The sequence below is a fragment of the Mauremys reevesii genome, linkage group 7 (genome assembly GCF_016161935.1).
Source record: "Mauremys reevesii isolate NIE-2019 linkage group 7, ASM1616193v1, whole genome shotgun sequence".
NCBI classification, from domain to species: Eukaryota; Metazoa; Chordata; order Testudines; family Geoemydidae; genus Mauremys; species Mauremys reevesii.
In genome coordinates, this window is record NC_052629.1 from 44282933 (window position 1) to 44309276 (window position 26344).

At 41.7% G+C, this 26344-nt stretch overlaps 2 protein-coding genes across 3 annotated transcripts in view; one reads left to right on the forward strand and one right to left on the reverse strand.

The window, feature by feature from the left end:
- CTNNA3 (catenin alpha 3) overlaps window positions 1-26344 on the forward strand; it is a 958387-nt gene that overhangs the window by 375278 nt on the left and 556765 nt on the right. The gene's annotated exons all lie outside the window — the stretch shown is intronic.
- The window catches only part of LRRTM3 (leucine rich repeat transmembrane neuronal 3), a 139997-nt gene that overhangs the window by 83796 nt on the left and 29857 nt on the right, over window positions 1-26344 (reverse strand). The gene's annotated exons all lie outside the window — the stretch shown is intronic.

Sequence of the window (26344 nt, forward strand, 5' to 3'; positions counted from 1 at the left end):
ATCTGAATTCTGCAGACTTACACTTCGGTATAATGCCTTTGTCAGGGCATTAACTCTGCTGTTCCAAGTGTTCTGTGGTGACTGGTGAGATGGAAGGGGGACTGAGAGATTAAAGTTATCTGGGACATATGAGGATACATGGAAAGGTTACCAAAAAACCCCAAATACGTTAGCCAGTTATGAAAATGGAGAAAAAGGAAATTGAGATACAATATTAGGGGGAGGGGAAGGTCAAATTGAATAGACTTTCTGATTTAGAAGAACTAAAAGAATGGCAAGTTTAAAATTTCCATACATTCTCTTCTTTTAGTGTAACCTTAGGGCATTGAAAGTGAAGTTAGATAATCTGGGTTTGAGTCTCAGCTTTGATGCAATCTGTGCTCAAGTCATTGAACCTCTCTATGGCTCAGTTTTCCCATTTGCAGACTGGATATGGGTGATGTTGCACTTCATATGATTTTATGAAAATATGCTTATGAGTGTGAATATAATATAACTGGAATATGCTTCATGCAAAAGGTCTCTTGTAAGGTATCATTACAAACCTTATAATCTACTGAGAGTGCTCATCCTATTTGTATAAATGTATCATTCTTGTATCTGAAACTAGAAATATGAAATATAACTCTGAGGTCCTATTGTAATTATGTAAAGTGTGGGCCCTTAATGGTGGTTTCGAATCTTGATGGCTCCCATTTACCAGGATAATTGACTGTAGATGGCTCTGTTTACTTGCAAGCCTTGCTGTGATTCAGGCTTAGGGGTCTCACAGGACATGTAACCATGTCACCTGGTACTGGAATCCATCTTAAACTCTGTGCTTTTCCATTTAGAAGGAGGGGTGGGGACCCAGAGAGACAAAAGATTCCTGCCGTGTGCCAAAGGTGTAAAAGGGGGTGGAACAGAACAAAGAGTGCAGCAATCATGAGAAATCCCCTAGTTACCACCTGAACTAACAAGAACTGTACCAGGGGACAGGATTGGGCCCAGACTAGGAAGGCGTCTGGTCTGTGAAAGAAACTTACTGGAACATCTCTGAGGGTGAGATTTACCTGCATTTAGTTTCCTACTATATTAGGCTTAGACTTGCATGTTTTATTTTATTTTGCTTGGTAACTTGCTTTGTTCTGTCTGTTATTACTTGGAACCACTTAAATCCTACTTTTTATATTTAATACAATCACTTTTGCTTATTAATTGACCCAGAGTAAGTAAGTAATTCCTGGGGGAGCAAACAGCTGTGCATCTCTCTCTATCAGTGTTATAGAGGGCAGACAACTTATGAGTTTACCCTGTATAAGCTTTATACAGAATAAAACAGATTTAGTTGGGGTTTGGATCCAACTGGGAACTGGGTATCTGGGTGCTGGAGACAGGAGCACTTTCTAAGCCGTTTTCAGTTAAGTCTGCAGTTTTGGGGGGATGGGGTTCAGACCTTGGGTCTGTGTTGGAGAAGACTGGCATATGTGGCTCAACAAGGCAGGGTTCTGAAGTCCCAAGCTGGCAGGGAAAACTGGCTCAGAGGTAGTCTCAGCACATCAGGTGGCAGTCCCAAGGAGGTCTCTGTGACCGAACCCATCACAATATGATACTTTCATAACTCTCAGGGATGCTGTGAGACTAATACTAATTCATCAATGTCTGTAAAGCATTTTATGGAAGACATTATTGAAGTGCAAGATTTGATTATGTTGGTTCTCAGTTAATTGCACTTGAGGGCAAGTGTATTAAAATTCTGATTCCTGCATCTCTACCCCTCACCTAATGCCTCCCTCTACCTTTCCACTATATAAATGACCTGAAACCTGTCTCCTCTTCCCAATCCCCACTTGCCATTACGATCAGGTTTTTTTCTTCTCTCAGTTTTGGCACATCACTGATTCTTTCTCACTTTATGGACATGTACTCCCAGATGAGCCATCTTTCCTCTGCCAGTTCCAAGCCAAAACAAACAGTGTGAGTTAAACAAACAAGAAAAGCTGGAACAGTTGGTTTGATCTCTAAAGTAAGAAAAGTAGCAAAGTACATTTACTTTTCATTTTACAACCACAAAGCTGAATGCATGGTTTTGCACTTAACTAGTTATATTTGTTGATTAAAAACTGTTACTTCATCTTCATGAAAATGACTGCCATTTATCATCAACAGCACAGTTCCTAGTCAATGATTTGCAATCCAAATGTATTCATTTTTAGAACCTGTGATTGATAGAGTGCATCAACTGGTTGCATAGTTTGCAAAGAGGGGAAACAAGTACTTCAGCATCCTTATCAGACTTAGAGTGCTCCTTTTTCAGTGCCTGTATACAACTTTTGTACATTTCTTTGGAGCAAGAGGCATATTTCCAAGAGTAAACTTTTTAATGACAATTAACTACTGTGGCTCTTGGAAGAAGTGGCAAGTTTTCAGTAATTCACAGTAACATCCATAAGAGCTCCATAACTCTTTGGGGGAATTTTTCTGAATTAATAGATGCTCAGCTATAACACCTAACAGCAGAAATCCTTCTAAAAATGAAGCATCTGAAGTAAAGTAACATTCTTAACATGAACTCCATTTTGTTTCTTAAAGAATACACACAGCCCAAAACAAACCTATCCCTCAAAATCACAGCATCTCGAGAGTAGAGATTTCACTGTTAAGAGCATCCTGGGAGAAGCAATAAGTAAAGGCAACTTTCACACAGCTATTTACTGGAGCTCTTGGGAAAAGTTAAACAAAATATGCTTTAATAAATAAAACAGAGTTAATTAAAATCCACTTGAAAAGCTAGCATAGGGGAAAAGTCAAAGGAAAATTATTACCTATTATCATGTGGTTAGTGGAAACATAATTCTGTTTGGAATGAGACAGATATCTCATTGAGGGATTGATTCTGCCATCCTTTCTCATGTCAAATAGTATCTTTTTTTAGCAAGTGATCCCATTAAAATTATTGGAACTATGTGACAGCATGAGTAGGGAGAGCAGAATATTGCCTGCAGTATGCATCTTGAAGTATCAAGCTGGTAAATCCCTTAAAAATTATGGGGGGTGGTATTGTATAATTATAGGTAGAGAACATTTTAATATTTTTGTTCAAGTACTAAGTGTGGTACTATTGAAGAAACAGTAATGAAGAGTTGTCTACTATAATTTAAAGTGAAAAATGTATTTTCTAAATCTAGTTTAAACTGGGACAGTCATGCACAGAACCAAAATACACCTACTACTGGGGGACTGGATGTCTCAGAGGATAAATAATAGGATCTAGGATCCAGTAGAAATCTAGCACAGGTCACTAGTAATTGAAAGTAATTACCATCTTATGGTGGCCTCTAAGAAATAAGTTTGGTCTGAATCCATTTTGTAGTAGATAGTTGACAATATCACAAAAATTACCATAGCAACTGACAGTAGATGGTACTCTTGCAGCCAGTCTGTGGCATATTGGCAAGATGATGTGGGGAAACCACCACCTATCTGATCTCTGGATATATAAAGATCTTTAGATTCCAAGGCTCTGAAACTGGCACCTTTTTCACATCAGAGAAAAAACTCTGACCCCATATTTTGCATTGTAAACAAGTTCTCTCCCATACTGCTTACTACTGTAATGTATATTGCTAAATGGAGAAAAAGGGTTGTAGGTCATGTATCCTCCCCTGCCCTATTGGCTTAATGGTTCTGGTTTCTGAACACTTTGCCCATGGAAGACATGTGAATGATATTGCCTGAATGCATTTTTTACCAGCACTGAAATTTGCAATTTGACATGTAAAATTTGGACTCAACCACCATTTTGTGTTCAGATCTATTCATAACTTGGTTAATATATTATATATTGTAATATGAAAGTTGTGAAGTTTTAAAATCATTCTTGCTGAGCTAGAGAGCAATATGTTCCAAATGAAGTGTGAAGAAGACGCAAATCTCAAATACTTTATGCATCTTTGCCCTGCAGAAATAACTAGACTTCTTATAATTGGTAAAAAAAAAAAAACTAATTGGTAAAAAACTAACTTATAAATACTGGGCTTCAATCTTCCCTTTTGGTGCACGGGCGTGTGCTTGTGTTGGTAGGGTCAGCTGTGTTCGGGGATGAATGAACCCTCAAAAGAGGATGGGTTGTATTAGGTCAGCTGCCTTCCCCAGGGGTTTCTAAAAAGAAAGGCTATCTTGAATTTCCAGACAGAGCTCTACAGAAGCCCTTTCGGTAGAGGCTGTTCAATGTATGCACATTTCCAAAGTGCAGGGAGCTGGTCAGAACTAGGATTTTGGTTCAGGCCTCTGCTATTTAGTTAGGGTTTCTGCCATTTGTTTTATCTGAAGCGGTTTGCTAATCCCTAGTATCATAAACTACTACAGACAGCTCTAACTGATGCTTAATCAACTTTTGTTCCCAGAGTAGGAGCCAGCACAAACTTTGTACTGTTCTGTAGGAGGTATTCCTTTGATTGATGTTGTTTCCGCTAGCATTTGGCAGAGTGCCTGTGGCAGCTGAAGTGGTAGTAGCCTACGCCGTCTACTTCAGGTTTAGCTGATAACTCCGAAAAAACCTGTCATGCTTGTGTGGCTGAGAACCATAGGAATGGTCAAGGCCAATTTTTCATTGTGTTACAGTCTTTTCCTTACTGTATGACAGCTGAGTTTGGTTGCAGCACATGCTATGGCAGTTCAAGATCAGACTTGTAGATAGAGAACAAAAAGGAAGTGTGCAAGGAATTGAAAAGAGAATATATTACCGTAACAACTTTAGCTCTGAAATAATGTTTAAGGAGGATACAGGGTAGGAATTTGTGATATAGAGAATTAAATTTTCTATTTAAATTTGTTATGATATAGCAAAGTATCCGAGATAGAAACTATCATAACAAACTCCAACCCTGTAGCCTCCACAGACAGTATATCGGCACTACTGCTGTAACAGCAATCTTGTCTTTTCAATTTCTTGCACACTTCCTCTCTGTTTTTTATTTTGAAATCGCATCTCACAGGCCAACTGCCATAGGCTGTGTTGTAACCAAACTCAGCTGTCATGAATGAAATAAATTGTACTTCGCTGTTTAATGGATGTGTGGCTCATCAAAATTCATATGAAGTAGGGGGTGATCTATATTTATCTCTTTTATATTGCAAAACAATATAAATAGAGGTTTTAAAAAGAAGCTATTTACAGAAAAAGAGGTGTCTGTGTGTGTGTGTGGGGGGGCCCTTAGGAGAGGTGGGGAGCTCAGGGATATTCTGTGGAATTCCTGTCCTAGTCCTGACCAACCCACTGACTCACTGTTTGGCCATGAGCCTGCCTGTGCTTTCATTTCCCTATCTACAAAATTATGCATAGTACCCTGTGATGTTGCAGTCTATATGATTTTATAAAAATATGCTAATGAGTGAATATAATGTAACTGGAATATGCTTCATGCAAAAGGTCTCTTGTAAGGTATCATTACAAAGCTTATAATCTACTGTGTGAGATCATCCTATTTGTATAAATGTACCACTCTTGTATCTGAAACTAGAAATATGAAATATAACTCTAAGGGCCTATTGTAATTATGCAAAGTGTGGGCCATTAACGGTGGTTTGGAATCTTGATGACTCCCATTAACCAGGACAATTGATTGCAGATGGGTGCGTTTTACCTGTAAGTCTTCCTATATACGCGTGTGCCGGCAAGTGGGCAATAAAGTCTTGCAGTGACATGTGATCATGTCACCTGAACTGGAATCCATCTTTAACCTGGTGTCTTTCCATTGAGAGGAAGGGGGTAGGAATCCAGAGAGGGACAAAGGATTCCCGCCTTATCGGTGGAACAGAACAAAGAGGAGGAGCCATCATGAAGAATTCCCTAGCTACCACCTGAGCTGGAACAAGAGCTGTACCAGGGGAAAGATTTGTGCTCAGGCCTGGAAGGTGTCCAGTCTGAGGAAAAAACTTACTGAAGCATCTGAGGGTGAGATTATCTGTATTCAGTTTAATTATACATAGATTTGCGCATTTTATTTTATTTTGCTTCATAACTTACTTTGTTCTGTCTGTTACTACTTGGAACCACTTAAATCCTACTTTCTGTATTTAATAAAATCATTTTTTACTTATTAATTAACTCAGAGAATGTATTAATACCTGGGGGAGCAAACAACTGTGCATATCTTTCTATCAGTGTTATAGAGGGCGAACAATTTATGAGTTTACCCTGCATAAGCTTTATACAGGGTAAAACGGATTTATTTGGGTTTAGACCCCATTGGGAGTTGGGCATCTGAGTGTTAAAGACAGGAACACTTCTGTGAGCTGCTTTCAGGTAAACCTGCAGCTTTGTGGTAAGTAATTCAGACCCTGAGTCTTTGTTGGAGCAGATGGGCGTGTCTGGCTCAGCAGGACAGGGTGCTGGGGTCCCGAGCTGGCAGGGAAAGCAGGAGTAGAGGTAGTCTTGGCACATTGGGTGGCAGCTCCCAAGTGGGGTTCTGTGATCCAACCCATCACATACCCACTTCCTCATGGGGCGGGGTTATAAGGATTAATCAGTTAATGGGCCAGATGTGCCCCATGAGTTTGGCTGGTGGAAACTGGCAGAACCCAGTCCTTGGGCCCCCAGTGACACTGAGTCTGCCTGGAGGCTGAAAGGCTGCAAGAGCATGAATTGTCCAACTCCTACTCAGTGTGGGACCTTGGAGCTAGCCAATGCAGTACCAACAACAGGCAGGGCCAGGCCAGGCATGTGAGATGCGCTGATTCAGTGGATCTCAGGGAGCCTTGTTTGGTAGGGCTTCTATGGAGGTCTAAGTGGATTTCCCCTTTATCTGGTCAGTGAAGTCCATACACGAAAGGGCAGTGGTGTGCTGCCTGCCCTGCACAGGAGTAAATATTTTCCTCCAGTGCAGCTGCCCCCCAAAGATTGAGGGAGCTGTTATTTTCAGCTGCACCTGTGCACAGAAGAGTGAAAATGGTCCATCATTTGGAAAATGTTATAATATATAAGCGCTAAACATTCTTGCTTTGACTTTATTATCCCTTCACTGCTTTTCTTTGCAAACACCCAGTTTTTAGCTTTGGGAAGAAGAGTTTTATCTCCCAATTAATCCTCACATCTCCTGATCAGTCCAATAAACCAGTAAAAAATCTCACGTCAACACTTAGCCAGAATTTCTAAAGCAAAATCTGAGATTTTCAGAGCAGCCTATAGGATTTAGACACATCCTCCATTATCATTAATTTTAATGTGTCCTAATTCCCAAGATTGTTCTGAAAAATCTCAACCTTTGTTCTCTCCCATTTTTAGAACTATCATATTTTACATCTTACATGCTATTTTCCCCCAGTCCAATACCATGGACTAGATGTCCCAGAGAGAGACTGAAGTGGTTGCATGCACAGCTGGTATACATAATGAGTTGATGTACAACACAGACGAGGAGAAGACTTCTGAGACAGATTTCACCATCTTTGTGTGAGCTGTTTGCAAGGGTATTTTAATTGATTTAAATCACTGTTGAGGTTATACAACCAGCATCAATAAGTAGACATAGAGTTGTACAAAATGTTCATCTTGAGGTAATTTGAAACCCGCTTGGCTTCAGGTTTTGTCCCAAATGCAAAATTCAGTCCAGTTTCATAGAATGATTACAAATCATGCACCTGAAGAAGTGGGTTTTTTACACACGAAAGCTTATGCCCAAATAAATCTGTTAGTCTTTAAGGTGCCACTGGACTCCTTGTTGTTTTTTGTGGATACAGACTAACACGGCTACCCCCTGATACAAATCTTTAAAATAACCATAGCCAATTTCTGTGTTTACATTTGAACCAGGTGCGGCTCTGTTTTTTGCCGTCCCAAGCATGGCAGTCAGGCAGCCTTTGGCAGCGTTTCTGTGGGAGGTCCGCCGGTCCCATGCCTTTAGCGTACCCGCCGCCGAATTACCGCCAAAACCGTGGGACCGGTGGACCTCCCGCAGAAACGCTGCCAAAGGCAGCCTGACTGCTGCCCTCACAGCAACCGGCAGGCCGCCCCAGGCACGCGCTTGCTGCGCTGGTGCCTGGAGCCGCCCCTGATTTGAACTATGTGAAATTCAACAGGAAATCAGGTAACACTCAGCAGTTTTCATTAAGTTTTTCCTTGACTTGAGACTCATTGAAACCCAAAACTCAGAGTGAAATGCAAAGGAGAGAATATCCATGGATTGAAACTGAAGAAAACATATACATGACTCCCTGTCAGAGGAAATCAGAAAGTTTCTAATAGGTTGGTAGCTGCATTGCAGGTATCATAGAATCATAGAATGTCAGGGTTGGAAGGGACCTCAGGAGGTCATCTAGTCCAACCCCCTGCTCAAAGCAGGACCAATCCCCAGACAGTAACATAAATGACTCATTCACCTGCACCTACAAATTTAGATGCACTCAGTTTTTTCCAAAAGTAGGAAAATACAACATAAAAGCTTTTCATAAACTGTTTCACAAAATGCTCTTCTGAGAATCAAGCCCAAGTTACAGAGAGAAGATTACATTGAAATCAAAGAAGTGTCTCACTAGTTTGGGGTAAAATGAGGAAGCTCAATTTCAGGCAGGTGACTATAAATATAATATTTGGCTGTCTTAAGTGAATATCTCTCCTATATGGAAAAGATAGCCGTGGAAGACAATGTGGGAACATGTCCTCTGGCCCCAATAGCTTGGCTTATGGTATGGTATGGTATGGAAAGACAGAAGAAATCATATTTCTGTTTTCTTCAATGACTGAGGTAGACTTTTGTCTCTCCTATCTGAAACTTTTTTTTAATGAATTTGTAGAGTACCATTATGTGGAATACCAACTGTTAATCTTTTTGTCATGTTGAAAATTGTCCATTTTTTCCTATTGTTTTCTACATCATAGCCACTTCTAATCCATGACAGTACACCAACCTCTCAACTCACAACTATTTAGTTTCCTTAATAGCCTGTTGTTAGGTAATTTATCAAAGGCTGTTTGAAAGTTCAAATGAATGATATCTACCTGTTTTCTTTTCTATTCTGAAGGAGATATTTTTGGCTTGGTCATGTTCTCACCTGACCTCCAGGAACCATGCACAGATCTGAGTGGAAATTGTACTAAGCTACTTTAGCAGTAGGATTCTCCTTCAATGATGTGGTCCAGAGAAGGCTTTCCATCCATCCAAGGATGCATATTGTGTGTGTGTGTGTATAAATATATATATTATGACTGGGTTGTGGGCAGTCTGACTTAGTGGTTGGAGCAGAGTTGGGAATCAGGAGGCAGGCCAGGTCTGATACCAGGAGGTCAGAGTCCGAGACAGGCCAGAGGGCAAACTCAGGTCAGATTGTCAGCAGGCACTAGGAGCAGGTGTCTCAGGGGAAGCAGTCCAAAGCAGGGAGAACCCAGTTTCAGGAATAACTTCCTGTTCCTGTGCTGGTTTTATATAGAAGTTGTGAACCAATCAGGATGCCCAGTATTCTGCCAAACAGATTCCAGGACAGGGGTCCTCTGTTGGAGTTCAGCTCCTATTCTGATGACAGTTAGCAGTCACTGGGTGGCAGGTTGCAGCTTAGTAGCTCTGAAGTGCCCTGTGGACCAGTTTCAAGACCCAAGGTCCCCTGACAGTGAGGAAGGAGCATTAGGTGACTCCTACTCCCATGAGAGAATAATGTAGAAGAAACTGCAAATGGAACCTCAAGAGTTTCCTGCCCTGTACATGGATCTTATCACCTAGGGACACAAGCTCTTTTTGTTGCCTAAATTGCAAGCTGAGGTTCAAACAGATAATAGCATATATACAGTCTGTTTGGATGCCCAATTCTTTTTTCAGGTAGCTGCAGAATTTTCAAATGCTGTTTTTTGTTTACAACTACATATACAGTTTACTTGAGCCCTTCATTCAACATATCAAACTTGTGGCTCTTTTGGCCTCCAGTTTTCCAAGGTAGCCATGGAATTTGCCACCCACAAATTTGTACAGACAAATGGCAATGAATGTGCAAAACGGATGGGCTCATTTTTGGAGGGGGCCAAAAACAGTAGGTAAACAATATCCATCCTTCCTTTCATGCAGCTGTAGTAGTAACCCTTGAATTGACTTTAGGGGGAGATGGTTCAGACCCTTAGGGTATATGTACACTGCAATAAAACACCCGCACCTGGCCCCTGTCAGCTGACTTGAGCTCATGGGCTGTGGGGCTATACAATTGCAATGTAGACATTTAGGCTTGGGCTGGAACCTGGATGCTCGGACCCTCCCCCTTGTGGGGTCCGAGAGCCCAGGCTCCAGCGTGAGCCCAAATATCTACACTGCAATTTTATAGCCGTGCAGTCTATGGCTGTGAATATTCAAGCCCAGGCCCTGCAAGCCCGAGTCAGCTGATATGGGCCAGCTGTGGATGTTTTATTGCAGCGTAGACATAATTTAGAGACCATCCATGTTACTTAGCCTGAGGTCCTTTGGTAGGTCTTCACCTGTACTTGGGGTTATATTTCTTCTCCATCCAAGATTCGTACTGAAGTCAGTGAAGTTTAGTGTTCATCTATTGTGCAGTTGCGGGGTTTCTGTGTGTTAACTAATAACAAATGTAATTGATGTATAATAAGAAAGTAATGTCTTATTAGGAAGGTATATTTGTACTATATAAAATTAATACTATTTTAAAATTACACAAGAGAACTATTTTTCTTTATACACAAAAGTCTCACTTGCCTTATAAATCCAAAACACGTTTAAAGGCTGTACCCGAGGTGCATTTTGCTTGCATTTCTCTTATGGAGATCAAAGAGAGCTATGCATGTGGAAACCCTAAGACTCAGACATTTAATAACTAGCGTCCCTGTCCCTGGATTTAGACACAAATGGATATGACTTAGATTTTTCTCTTTTAAAATTAAAAAGTTACCTTTTGAACTCATTTACTTAATTGTGAAAATATAGCAACATTCAGTTTTACAGCATAACAAATGAAACTGTGTCAGTGTCTGTTCCTTTATATATTGAGCCACTTGCAACAATATAATCAACTATTGCCTCCTGTGGGGTGTATTTAGTCAGCAAAGAGCTCAGATACTAAACTGTGGTATATATTGTTCCACAAGCAGCATATTGTGTTTCATTCAGTCTTTTTAATACCCGTAGTTTTCTCTGGATATGAAGCCTCTTTGTCATAGAAGCTCCTTTTTGATGTGGCTCACCTTTGATTGTGCAGAATCAGCTGCTTTGAATTATTTTTGTAAATTATGTCCTGTGCACCTTTTTTACAGTGTTTACTTGCAAGGTGATTTTCATGCAAAGGAATTTCATAGTGGAAGCAGCTGAATATTCACAGCAGGAAAATGTCTGTTTCCTTAAGTGAGAGGAAATGAGTTGTGCAGTGAACAGTTCATTATTATTACCTCTGTTAACGCAATGATATTTAAAAAGTTATATTTTCCATTACTGTGCCAGTAAGATATTCTTAACTACTGCCTGTCACCCTTGGGTAACAAAGTGTTGTAGCAGATGTTTAACTGTAGTTGCACTGTACAGTAGGTAAGGAAATGGTCTAGTTACACAACTTAGAGTAAACTAGTGAATATATGGCAAATTCAGGTGCATGTTTCAAAAATCCTTCATTTATGAAGTCATACATAATTAAGTAAAGTGAAGAAAATCTAATTATTTAGTAGCACCTTCATTTCTTAAAACAATCTGAGGAACAGAACTTGTTCAGTAATTATAATTTATAAGGTACTGACAGCTTAGAAAGTGCCAAGCATTTGCAGATTTCAAGGAGAACCCATGAAGCTTCAGAAAATTCTACAGTAGCTGAAAAAAAAATCCACTGACTTCCACCAACTGCACCATGGGAACACAGAGGCATCATCCATCATTTTAGGCCTTGGGAGGTTAACATTTATAGTACTAATCTTCTGAGGCTCTAATTTGTACTTTACTGGGAAACTAAAAAGAAAAAAGTGATGGTTAGTAAACCTCCTCTGGGAGAGTTTTGTAATTTTCCCTTTTTAGTTCTTTAAACCCATTAATATATTTCTATCAGCCAAGAGGGGATAAATAAAGAGAGAGCTATATTTTTCTCTACTCTCACATGCCATTTTATGGAACAAGCTTCTGCACCCAGCTGGTTTTTCCCCAAGAAAGCTGAAGTATGCTTTGGCTGATTGTGAGAGGTGTGATAATTAATTACATTAATCTGTATGCTGCATTGAATTCCACTTGATTTTGCAGATTGGAAAATTCTCACATGAATGTTTTATTGTCAAATGTTATTTAAAACATGAATTTTCATTAGTATTATGTAACATTAATACTGTCCTATTTGTTCTGTTGTGCTATGTGCTCTACAAACATACAGTAACTGACTGTCATGAATAATATGAATTTTTCATGCAGCCCTAATCCAAGGCATGCTACTGAGTGTCAGAGAAACTAATTCAATCTGGCCTTGGAATCTATGAAGCTAAGACCTTTGTAGCAGGGCAGCCTACCACTTTAAGAGCCAGGAGGCCTGAGGCCAGTCAGCTCTATTCTGTTAGCCTCACCCTGCCCTGGGTATTGGACTGCAGAAGAGAAAAGCCCAGCAGTTAAATCCTGACTGGGGAGGAGATGGTTCTTACCTGGGGGCCAAGAAGCCTGGTTAAGGGTCAAGAGTTGTCTGCAGGCTATTGTTTGATCAGATGCCTTTGTAGAAGGGCAGGTCTGGATCAGATTGTAGGTTTGATCAAAGCCAAGGTACCTGTTGGTGTGTGCTGAGACACTGTTGCAGCTGAGGTCAGGCTGTAAGGAAGGGAGTTGGATGCTGGGTCAGCCTGGGCTGAAAATTCCTTTGTTTTTTTTGCTGTTCTTGGACTTTGTCTAAAGGATTCTGTTACCCCAGAATGGGTTGAACTCCCTAAAGCAGCTTGGCTGGAGGACCAAACCATATGTATGGTTGGAGCAGGCCAAAGAGCATGGTGGGGAAGCTGAGGCAGAGATGCTGCAATGCCACATTGCATATTGGGGCAGTCCAGGATGGTGAGTTGTGTACCACGCTACAAGTAGCTAATATGATAGAGGCATAAGGTGGGCGAGGTAATATCTTTTATTGGATCAACTTTTGTTGGTGAGAGAGAAAAGCCTTCAAGCTTACACAGAACTTGTCTCTCTTGTCTCTCTAATATCCTGGGACTGACATGGCTACTACAACACTGCATACAGATATAAGGTGAAAGGCAGAACAATTTTTAGGGAAATGTTTAGTCCAGATGCTTTCAGCTAGTTTCTGTGAGCACCTTTGGACCTTGCTGTATTGTCTCTTCTAGTATATCTGACCCCTTCTGATGTCATTGTTGTTGTCTAGGATATATATTTATTTACTTACTTTAGTTACTGTGACACCCATCTACTAAGTGGTGCTTTCCACAAGGAGCATTTTGCACTAGGTTACAGTTTGTTTCCAGTGCTGTTCAAGATGATGTATTTGATTTATGAAGCCCTTTGTGGTTTGAGTCCTGGTTATCTCTGAGAAAGCATCTATTCTTTCATTCCATCCCAACAGATGAGATTAACTGAGATACACTTGCTGATAGTCCCCATATCTGAACCATGTAGGGCTGGAGCCAGGGCTTTCTCACCGGGTATCCTCAGTTCTTGAACTCCCTTCCCCTCCCTTCAGGGCATTTGCAAGGTATCCAGTATATTTGTATGCAAGCCTTTGCCTGGGAGCGTATTATGAAATGATTGAATTTTTTGTTGCAGCTGAGGAGCTGTGTTTTCTTGAAGTTTTCTTTAGCTTGACCCTTTTTGAGTTAATAGCTTCATTTTTTTTCAGAAGTGCTGAGCATTAAAACAATGGAACCTGCAGGTGCTCAGAAAGTCTGGAAAATCACGTTTTAATTTTTAAATGATGTACATGCACCTGGAGTTTGAAATAGGCACATCTGATAAATTAAAAGGTAAATATTCAGAAAATTTTATAAAGCTGATAAGTGAAAATAAACTGACTTGTTAATGCTATGCTCATGGGATAATCGTGAACAAATACTCAAGTCCCAGGTGGTTAGAAAGTTGTGTGTTATCTGCTCTGTACAGTGTCTGTCTCTGTCATTTGTATGGGCCACTGAGTATGTGGGCCATAATGGGTTCTGATATTTACTTACTCAGTGGTTTTTTTTTACTCCAATGAGTGTGAGTTTTATGCCCAAAGAAGTAATTTTGGGAAACTGAAATAGTTCCTTGAAGTTTGTGTTTTGGGAGGGATGGGGGGGATTCCCATTGAGTGATGCTTCATGTGAAAATAAAATGCTTAATAAGTAATATCTGTTACTGTATAAAAAACATATTCTACCCTCAATCTTTATACAAACCAGACCGTGGTCTGTCAATAAAGTGGAATTCAACCCTCTCCACCAAATTAGTTTGACAATCCTGTCTTAGATACCAATGACTTCCACTGATTTTAATTGGCTTTGGATCAGGTCCCAGAAGAGTCTTAGATATATAGCCAGATTTTTCAAAGATCATTTTTAAAAGCATATGTTTATTGCTGTGTCAAAGACTCTTGTTGTTTTGAGTCATCCATAAATCCTGGAAAACTTTGATCTTTTCAAAAAAATTTCACCAGTTTAAAAATAGAAAAAATATACCAGAAGTTAGATGTTGGCCTTGTTAAAAAACAAAACAAAAACTCAGGAATATAGCAGGAAAGAGTGACTCATAAATGGCTAAATAAATACTAGTGATTAGAGAATTGTAAAAAGCTGTTCCTTGATCTATTCACTCTATTCTGTAACCTTGATAAAAGTCAAAGGTGGTCTCCAAACACTGGCTTTCTGTGCAGGTTGTGAAATGAAGTACATCACTTATTATACAAAAGAATACCAGTGACAAATCTGCTTGTAGGGAGAATTTCACTTTATTTTTCCACGAGTACATCTCCATTTCAGAAACTGGGATTGTTGCCATTTTGATTTATTTTTAATTCCCCATACAGATTAACTGTAAAGCCTCCCTCATGGGAATTCCATCCATTTGCATCTGGGCAGGGATGTGGTCTTCCAGCCAGTAGTCATCAGACTTTAAGTTGGAGATACTGGTTTACTGGAACCTTGTGAAGATGCTCTGAGGATAAGTTCAGTAACAGAATAAACCATGCATAAGGCTTTAGTCCCACAAGAAAACTTTATAGGGAAACCCAGAGTAACAATACCAATGGGAGCAGTGTTTACAAAATAGAGAGCCAATAAAACACAAGTAAGTGGATATTAAAACAAGGTTGGTAGTCCACCCTGAATTACTTTATTTAAGCTAATGAAATAAGGAAGGGAAAATAGAAACATTAAAAAAAACCAAAAACCTTAGTTAAACAACTTTTTTTTTTTTTTTGCAAATTGACTAACAAAACCCCCAAATCAAATTTTCCTCCCAAACTACCCCACTGAATGGTTCCCCCTTGCACCAAGTCTGACTCTTATCACATACTATGCATTAGATAGGACTGCTGAGTGCTTGTTTGCAGCCTCTTAAGTGCACAAAGTTTGGCTGGCTTGTAGATGGTGGTAGGGCCTATTGCTGTGAATAAGCAACTTCAGTAGTAGGAGAAAGAGAGTGTGCTTGCAAGGCAGAAATAAGTGGAGACTTCTGAGTCTCAGTGTAAGGCTGAGGTTGTGGAGCCTACTCTAAACCACAGCAGGCGGTTACCCAGATTTGCATGCTTATGGTGCTACCTGGAATGTGAGAGAGTTAGGTTCAAATCTCTGCTCTGTCTGGTTTTTGACTAGATCACAGTGGCAAGGCTTAACTAGAGCTTGTTTTTTTTTCAAATTTGGAATAATTAACAAAGTACTGAAAGGCTGTAAGATATGCAGCTAATATGTGAGCTGCCTTACATGCCTGTGCAAGGGAGAAGGAGGGTAAACGTGCCCCTTTACTTTCTTACTTGGGGTACTCACATGAGTAGTAGCCCAAGAGGAGTGGGCAGAAGCAGCCTCAGCACTGCTGAGCATCTCTATGGGGAAAAGGTGGGCATGGTTGAGGACTGGGCAGAACACTGGCTCCATCCCCCACACCTGTATTTCACTGGCCAGCACTGCTGAGACACCATGCCAGGGCTGGTGGGAGAGTCCATAGTAGTTGTCATTAAAAAGTCAACATTTAACAACAGATAAACACCAAATTAACCGAGATACATCAGTTATTTTCCATTCTAAATAAAGGCAAATAACACTATGCTTTTTGGTAAATGTTTGTAAACATTGACTTTCTAATGGAGACCACCATAGTATCCAAGAGGAATATTACACACAAATTTAGGCCCAAATTCATCTTTAAAATATTGTATACTGAGCAAAACTGTGGTCATGGCCTGCTTGGACTTGGTTGTGGGTTTCTTAGAAGGAGGCCTTGCATGGTACCTGTGGCTTGGTCAAAATCTACTCAAGTATTAAATGCCTTGTTTCACCAAAAAGGTTAGTAGTGATCAGATGACTAACATAGTGAACATCATTGTAAATTAAGTAGGATCTGAGGCTAAAATAGTGAAAGAACAAGTTAAAAAATTCTGAGACAAGTTAGATGTCTTCAGCTTGATAGGTCCTGATTAAATGCATGCTAGAATGCTTAAGGAACTGGCTGAAGAAACCTCTGAGCCACTAACTTTGAGAACTAGTGAAGGATAGGAGAAATTCTAGAGGTCTGGAAAAGGGAAAATATATTACCTATAAAAAGGGGAATAAAGACAACCCAGGGACAACCTGTCATCTTAACTGGAGAGATAATGGAGCCAATAATCAATCAGTCAAATTGTAAGTGCCTAGAAAATAAGGTGATAAGTAACAGTCAGCATGGATTTGTCAGAAACAAATCATTTTCAAACCAACCTAATATCCTTCTTTGACAGGGTTACAACCTTGTGGATAGGGTAGGAAGCAGTAGATGTGATATATCTCAACTTCAGTAAGGCTTCTGATACTGTCTCGCATGACCTCATAAGGAAACTAGGGAAATATAGTCTAGACAAACCTACTATAAGGTAGGTGCAGGTTGGTAAACTATACTGAGCAATCATCAGTGGTTCACAGTCAAGCTGGAAGGGCATATTGAATGGGGTCCCCCAGGGATCTCTCCTGGGTCCAGTTCTATTCGTATCTTCATAAATGTTTTGGATAAGGGCACAGGGAATTGACTTATAAAGTTCACGGACAATACAAAGTGGGGAGGGGTTACAAGCAGTTTGGAAGACAGAATTAGAATTCAAAATGATATTGACAAACTGAAGAAATCGTCTGAAACAAACAGGATGAAATTCAATAAGAACAAATGCAAAATACTACATTTAGCCCTGGTCTACACTACGAGTTTAGGTCGAATTTAGCAGCATTAACCCTCCACCCGTACACACGACAAAGCTATTTTTGTTGACTTAAAGGGCTCTTAAAATTAATTTCTGTACTCCTCCCCGATGAGGGGATTAGCGCTGAAATCGACCCTGCTGTGTCAAATTTGGGGTAGTGTGGATGCAATTCGACGGTATTGGCCTCCGGGAGCTATCCCAGAATGCTCCATTGTGACCACTCTGGACAGCACTCTTAACTCAGATTCACTGGCTAGGTAGACAGGAAAAGCCCCGGGAACTTTTGAATTTCATTTCCTGTTTGGCCAGCGTAGCAAGCTCATCAGCACAGGTGACCATGGAGTCCCAGCATCGCAAAAGAGCTCCAGCATGGACCGAACAGGAGATACTGCATCTGATTACTGTATAGGGAGACAAATCCATGCTATCCAAACTGTGTTCCAAAAGACAAAATGATGGAATATTTGAAAAAATCTCCGAGGGCATGAAGGACAGAAGTTATAACAGGGACCTGCAGCAGCAGGGGCGGCTCAAGGCCCGAGCACGCCAAGCGTGCCTGCGGACGGTCTGCTGGTCCCGCGGCTTTGGAGGAGCATCCGCAGGCATGCCTGCGGGAGGTCCACTGGAACTGTGGGACCAGCGGACCCTCCGCAGGCACGTCTGCAGGAGGTCCACCGGAGCCGCGGGACCGGCGACCGGCAGAGCGCCCCCCTCGGCGTGCTGCTGTGCTTGGGGCGGCGAAATGGCTAGAGCCGCCCCTGCACAGCAGGGCCGCGTGAAGCCTACTAAAGAACCAGAGAGGCACACAGCTGCTTCAGGTCAGAGCCCCAGACATGCTGCTTCTATGATGAGCTACATGCCATTCTAGGGGGCGCCCCTACAACTACCCTACTACTACTAATGTGCTTCTCTCCTCCCCCACCCCTCCTGGGCTACCTTGGTAGTTATCCCCCATTTGCGTGACAAATTAATAAAGAATACATGAATTTGAAACAACAATGACTTTATTGCCCCTGCAAGCGGAGATCAAAGGGGGGAGGGGAGGGCGGTTGGCTTACAGGGAAGTAGAGTGAACCAAGGGGACAGGTTTGATCAAGGAGAAACCAACAAAACTTTCACATCGTAGCCTGGCCAGTCATGAAACTGGTTTTCAAAGCTTCTCTGATGCACAACACACCCTGCTGTGCTCTTCTAACCGCCCTTGTGTCTGGCTGCGCGTAATCAGCGGCCAAGTGATTTGCATCAACCTCCCACCCTGCCATAAACATCTCCCCCTTACTCTCTCAGATATTGTGGAGCACACAGCAAGCAGTAATAACGATGGGAATATTGGTTTCGCTGAGATCTAACCAAGTCAGTAAACTGTGCCAGTGAGCTTTTAAATGTCCAAAGGCACATTCTACCACCATTCTGCACTTGCTCATCCTATAGTTGAACTGATCCTTACTACTGTCCAGGCTTCATTAGCCATGGGAGCTGGGGTAGGTGCGACCGCGCAGTGCTGCTGACTGGGAGAGCAGCCTGAGGCAGAAGCCTCCAGCTGGCATGATATTCCAGGCAGGACTGAATCTCCATTAGATGAAACTTAAAGAAGAGAATGACCTGGAGTCATTCCAATTTTTGTCCAGGTACCCCCAATCAACTTTACTGAGGCTGGCCGGGAGCACTCATGTCTGCCCAGGTGCCCCCGACCAACCTAACCAAGGTCGGCAAGGAGCACCCACAGGACAATGACGATGGCTAGCAGTCATATTTTACCGTCTGCCATCCGCAAGGCAAGGCTGCTGTGTAGCACTGCAGTACCACGTCTGCCAGCAGCACCTAGGAGACATACGGTGACAGTGAGCTGAGCGGGCTCCATGCTTTCTGTGGTATGTCGTCTGCATGGGTAACCCAGGAAAAAAGGCGAGAAATGATTTTTTGCTGTTCCTTTCACAGAGGGAGGGAGGGACGGAAGGGGGCCTGATGACATGTACCCAGAACCACCCACGACAATGTTTTTGCCCCATCAGGCATTGAGAGCTCAACCCAGAATTCCAGTGGGTGGTGGAGACTGCAGGAATTGTGGGATAGCTGCCACAGTGCAATTGTCCAAAAGTTGATGCTAGCCTCAGTACTGTGGACACCGACTTAATGTACTTAGTGGGGACATGCACAATGGATTCCTAAAAAATTGACTTCTACTAAATTGACCTAATTTTGTAGTGTAGACATACCCTCAGGAAGGAATAATCAATGGCTGAAACACAAAAGGGGAAATACTGCATAGGAAAGAGTACTGCAGAAAAGGATCTGGTGTTTATAGTGGATCACAAACTAAATGAGTCAACAATGTAATACTGTTGCAAAAAAAGTAAACATCATTCTGAGATGTATTAGCAGGAGTGTTGTAAGCAAGATACTTTCCACTGAAAAGTACTCCAGTGGAGTATTGTGTCCAGTTCTGGGCACTACACTTTGAGAAAGATGTGGACAACTTGTAAAAAGTCCAGAGGAGAGCAACTAAAATGATTAAAGGTCTAGAAAATATGACCTATGGGGAAAGATTGAAAAAACTGGGTTACTTTAGTCTGGAAAAGAGAAGACGGGATATAAGTCTTCAAGTATGTAAAGGGTTGGTACAAAGAGGAGAGTGATGCATTGTTCTATCCTAAGTGTATGAGGAGATCAAGAAGCAGTGGGCTTAAGTTTCAACAAGGGAGATTTAGATTAGACATTAGGAAAAACCTCTTAACTGTACTGGTAGTTAAGCGCTGGAACAAATTACGTAGGGAGGTTGTGGGATCTCTGTCATTGGCGGTTTTCCAGAACAGGCTAAACAAACATCTGTCAGGATGGTCTAGATAATACGTAGTCCTACCTTAGTGCAGAGAACAAGATTAGATGACCTATTCAGGTCCCTTCCAGTCCTACATCTCTATGACTTTACGTAGAAATCAGAATATATGCTGTCAGAGCAACAAAAGGTGCTACTGTTAAAATGGGAGAGGGCATTTTGCGAATATACATAGACTTGTTTACCCATTTTGGTGTAGCAAATTCTGATGCACTCTACTAACCATACCTTTGCAAGTATCAGAGGGGTAGCCATATTAGTCTGCATCTGTAAAAAGCGACAGAGTCCTGTGGCACCTTATAGACTAACAGATGTATTGGAGGATGAGCTTTCGTGGGTGAATATGAAGTGCGTGTTCACCCACGAAAGCTTATGCTCCAATACGTCTGTTAGTCTATAAGGTGCCACTTACCTTTGCAGATATTCCTGAGGGGTAGAATATAGGAAGAGCTGTTTAAATTGTATTTGTACATGTATATTTGCTCTTTATGGTTCACACCCAATTATATAAATCACAGGTAACTGATACTTATATTTAATTTTTTTTATAAAGTGCATTTAGTTATGGGCAGTGTTCATGTTAGCATAGCGCTCTTAGAATAGCTAGCACTATGGATAAATAGAATTTCAGCAGCTCTCCAGACCAAGTAACAGAACAGTTACTTGCATGTACTTGGCCTGTAATTTTAAAACAGATTTAATAATGACCCAGCTCACTTCATTTTCATTTTATATGGTGTCTGCTGTTTGTAATTCGAAGGAACAGCAGTTAAAGGCTGGACAGTGGATGCATGGTGGGATGGGGACCAGGAGGATAAGTGGAGAGCTACTGGTTGTATCTTTCGCAAGCATGAGGACTTCAGAAGCACTGGAGAGAGCACATGCTGAGAGTGTTTCTGTTACACACGTTTGTGGTCTGTGCAGAAAGTGGGGCTTTGTTGTGTCCCCTCCTTGCCCCTATATAACCACTGCTCTTGGGTTTTGAGTCACCTGCTGCTTGAACATTAGGACAGCAAGGAGTGAGATTATACTTGTTCCCTGCAAGGGGATAGGGACAGCGTAGAAGGAGGAGAAGCTCCTTATGTTCTCTCCATTCCACTCTTGTATTCCCAGGTGTGGCTAGGAAAAGCTTGCCCTAAACTGGGAGGGAAAATGCCAAGTGTGGATCAGCATTGAAATGCACTGCTCTGTCATCCTAGAGTCCAGAGGGATCACCCTAGCACCACAATGTTATATTCAGACAAAATAAGGGTTAATATAGTGATAGCAGAATAACTTTTCAGTGTTTCCCTGAAGAAATAAAGCTACTGAAATCCCATTGTTCTGGCTACTTATTAGGTCTGCAATTTTATTTGCAGTTGGTTAACTAAAAAAATATGTTGACCCAATAATAGAAATGAAACCCTCCAAACCTCAAGTTCAACAATTAGGTTTATAGTCAGCATTTAAGTCTGACTAGTAAATCACAGAGCAAACAAAGGGGAGTGCACATACCTCTAGGCCACCCATGGCCAGAGCCACTAATGTGATTTTTTTTTTTTAACTGAAAGTAAGCCACATGTTTAGCTTCGTTGCTGGATCTGCACAGGATTTTCAGTAGTATCAAAAAGGTTTCAGAAAATTGATTTGGCCCCTTGTTTGCATATTGTCTGTCTAGATATTTCCATAGTCCTCATCACTGTAGCATCTAAGCACTCCACAAATATTAAAGAATTTGTCCTCACGACACCATGCTGAGGAAGGGAAATATTATTGTCCCTATTTTACAGATGGGAACCAAGGCTTAGAGAGATTGTGACTTGTCCAAGGTCACACAGTAAGTCTGTGTCTATGCCAGGAATTCAACCCAAGTCTTTTAGGTTCTGGACCACTGCCTCAACCACAAAACCTTATTTCCTTTCTATGGTAGGATGATTTTTCTCTTTTTTCACCCATGCTGAAGAAAGACAGGAGGCCATGGATGTGATTTAACTAGGCTGCAACTTTATCCACTTAAACTATCAGGGAGTACTGGTTATACAGGACAGGAAGGAGGGATTTGGCTCCCTGCTATTCCAGGTGTAGGAGTCCCAGACCCCCTTCCTCACTGGTATAGAGGACCTTCCAGGGCTACATGGAATATAAATCTTCCCCACTCCCAAACACACTTTATTCTCTGTCTCTCTCTCTTCTGGTCAACAGGCAGGGCAGTGTAGCGACCTTCTTATGTCCTGATCAAACTGCTTCCTGCCCTTCCTGTCCATCTCTGTTAACTTCCCCCTTCTCCCTACCTGTTGTAAGGGAGCCCTTACAGGGGCAATGTCCCTTTTCTTCCAGTTAGCTCAAAAAGACCATACTTGCATGAAGGTTGCAGTGGGCACATTTTCTTTGAGTTGCTCCTGTTAACTGAAAGCACTTGAATCATGTATTTGTGAAAAATAAATGGCTTTCAATCTTAGACATTGATAATATAAAAATTGCCTTTTGTATTATAGGCTTGCTGTTTTATATAATTAAGCCCTTTATTTTATAGAGTCTAAATCTGCATTGCTTTAGTAGCTCTCAAAAGCTTTTGAATATGACCCTGAGGAATGCACTGTTTTCCCTAAAAAGGACCAGTTGCAGTATAGTAGCAGCATCAGCACCAGCATCAATGGGCATCCTTTTGTTTCACTACTACTTTTAAACCTTACAGCTCTCAGGTATTGAAGATGCGTATATGAAGGAGCACCACCTCTTCCCTCCATTCTATCCCTGAATGCCCTTTGAGCCTTCTCTACCCCCTCAAATCCACTCTCTTTTCAGGTTCATTATCCTTTCACATCTGCACCAAAAACTCCTCAATTTGAATCCCCGCTAGTCCCTGCTGCCCATTCTCTTCCCACCACAGTTGCCAACTTTCACGCGGCAAATAAGCACCCTAACTTTCACAATAAGCCAAACATCAAGCTAATCCCATTTCAAAACAAGACCAAAACAAGCCAGTCCGTAAGAACCCCAACACTCTGTGACCAGATCCTCCTGGCATGCAGCCTGAAACTGTGGTGGGCCCACTGTGCACCCCTGACTCTTTGCCCCTGCTTGCTGGGAGCCGATCAAAAAAAAAAAGAAGCAACAAGCTACAAGCCAAAAACTAGCCAAACAAGCAACTCAGAAGCCAATTAAGCCAAAACCAAGCCCAATTTCTGCATTTTTTTTTGGTGGTTTTGGCATGTCTGCTTCCCACTTGCCATTAGCAATAACCATTGGAGATGTGCACTGAGAGCCAGGCTTCCTTTAAGCCTGAAGAGTATCTACCTGGAACCTGGGGTCTTTTCTGTATGTTAAACTTTAAACATAGATTTGCTTTAAGATATTGTCACCATGTCAGCTAGCAGACATCTATTTGACTGTGATTAATAATGGCTGAGATAATTTTGAAGGTAGTTGAACAGCTACTGTGAAGGAAAAACATCTATTTTAAACATAGCTAGGAACCTGGGATTTGCGTCAGTATGGTGATCAACCAGCAAAATAACAATACACGAGGGAGTTAATTTTAGCTTGAAATTACAGAAATGAGATCAAGAAAGTTGTTAGTGGTTAGGGCTAGAACTTTCATAGGAATCTAGGGGAGTTAGATGCCCACACTTCAACAGGAGTTGGGGACCTAACTTTCTGTTTAATTTCTTTGAAAACTCTAGATGACAATATTAGATTGGGACACAGGTGAGAGATTCTTTTTTCAGCTCTACCACTGACTCTTTGTAAACTTTTTACAGGTGACTTAATGGTAAGTATCCTGGTTTACCTGTAGTATCCTGGTTTACCATTAGTAAAATGGGTGAAATAGTACTTCGCTTATAAGGTTTGTTTAATGAATAGTTGTAAAGCTCTTTGAGAGTTTCTAGTTAAAGTTGTTATATAACTGTCAATTACTGTTACATTCAGTGCATACTTGTTAAAAATACCCCCATAATATGTAAGCATTTGTTTTTCTTTTAAGTCTATTGCTACACTTTTTGTCTTTAGGCAGTATGAAAGCTTTGGCATTGTATCTGAAAATTGATACATTACATAATTGAGGCAGCACCTGAAACTCATGTTACCTTGTGCACCAAGTATTTGAGGCCGCACTCACATGGTTAATACTTCTGGTCACACCTTATAATAAGGTATAAATTATAAGTAGTTTGGAAATGGTTAATCATAGAATCATAGAATATCAGGGTTGGAAGGGACCTCAGGAGGTCATCTAATCCAATCCCCTGCTCAAAGCAGGACCAATTCCCAACTAAATCATCCCAGCCAGGGCTTTGTCAAGCCTGACCTTAAAAACCTCTAGGAAAGGTTTTTCTAAGAACAAACCATCCCGATGTGTAGGAAGAAAAGTAAATATGGCAGGCGACCAGCTTGGCTTAACAGTGAAATCCTTGCTCGTCTTAAACAGAAAAAAACAGCTTACAAGAAGTGGAAGATTGGACAAATGACCAGGGAGGAGTATAAAAGTATTGCTCAGGCATGCAGGAGTGAAATTAGGAAGGCCAAATCACACTTGGAGTTGCAGCTAGCCGGAGATGTTAGGAGTAACAAGAAGGGTTTCTTCAGGTATGTTAGCAACACGAAGAAAGTCAAGGAAAATGTGGGTCCCTTGCTGAATGAGGGAGGGAACCTAGTGACAGAGGATGTGGAGAAAGCTAGTATACTCAATGCTTTTTTTTGCCTCTGTCTTCACAGACAAGGTCAGCTCCCAGACAGCTGCACTCTGCAGCACGGTATGGGGAGGAGGTGACCAGCTCTCTGTGGAGAAAGAAGTAGTTCGGGACTATTTAGAAAAGCTGGACGAGCACAAGTCCATGGGGCCGGATGCACTGCATCCGGGGGTGCTAAAGGAGTTGGCCGATGAGATTGCAGAGCCATTGGCCATTATCTTTGAAAAATCATGGCGATCGGGGGAGGTCCCGGATGACTGGAAAAAAGCTAATGTAGTGCCCATCTTTAAAAAAGGGAAGAAGGAAGATCCAGGGAACTACAGGCCAGTCAGTCTCACCTCAGTCCCTGGAAAAATCATGGAACAGGTCCTCAAGGAATCAATTCTGAACCACTTAAAGGAGGGGAAAGTGATCAGGAACAGTCAGCATGGATTCACCAAGGGCAAGTCATGCCTGACTAACCTAATTGCCTTCTATGATGAGATAACCGGCTCTGTGGATGAGGGGAAAGCAGTGGATGTGCTATTTCTGGACTTTAGCAAAGCTTTTGATACAGTCTCCCACAGTATTCTTGCCAGCAAGTTAAAGAAGTATGGGCTGGATGAATGGACGGTAAGATGGATAGAAAACTGGCTAGATGGTCGGGCTCAACGGGTAGTGATCAATGGTTCCATGTCTAGCCGGTATCAAGTGGAGCGCCCCAAGGGTCGGTGCTGGGGCTGGTTTTGTTCAATATCTTCATTAACGATCTGGAGGATGGTGTGGACTGCACCCTTAGCAAGTTTGCAGATGACACTAAACTGGGAGGAGTGGTTGATACGCTGGAGGGTAGGGATAGGATACAGAGGGACCTAGACAAATTAGAGGATTGGGCCAAAAGAAATATGATGAGGTTCAACAAGGACAAGTGCAGAGTCCTGCATTTAGGACGGAAGAATCCCATGCACTGCTATAGAATAGGGACCGAATGGCTGGGCAGCAGTTCTGCAGAAAGGGACCTAGGGGTTACAGTGGACGAAAAGCTGAATATGAGTCAACAGTGTGCCCTTGTTGCCAAGGCTAATGGCATTTTGGGTTGTATAAGTAGGGGCATTTCCAGCAGATCGAGGGATGTGATCATTCCCCTCTATTCAGCACTGGTGAGGCCTCATTTGGAGTACTGTGTCCAGTTTTGGGCCCCACACTACAAGAAGGATGTGGATAAATTGGAGAGAGTCCAGCGGAGGGCAACAAAAATGATTAGGGGGCTGGAGCACATGACTTACGAGGAGGAGAGGCTGAGGAACTGAGATTGTTTAGCCTGCAGAAGAGAAGAATGAGGGGGGATTTGATAGCTGCTTTCAACTACCTGAAAGGGGGTTCCAAAGAGGATGGATCTAGACTGTTCTCAGTGGTAGAAGATGACAGAACAAGGAGTAATGGTCTCAAGTTGCAGAGTGGGAGGTTTAGGTTGGACATTAGGAAAAACTTTTTCACTAGTAGGGTGGTGAAGCACTGGAATGGGTTACCTAGGGAGGTGGTGGAATCTCCTTCCTTAGAGGTTTTTAAG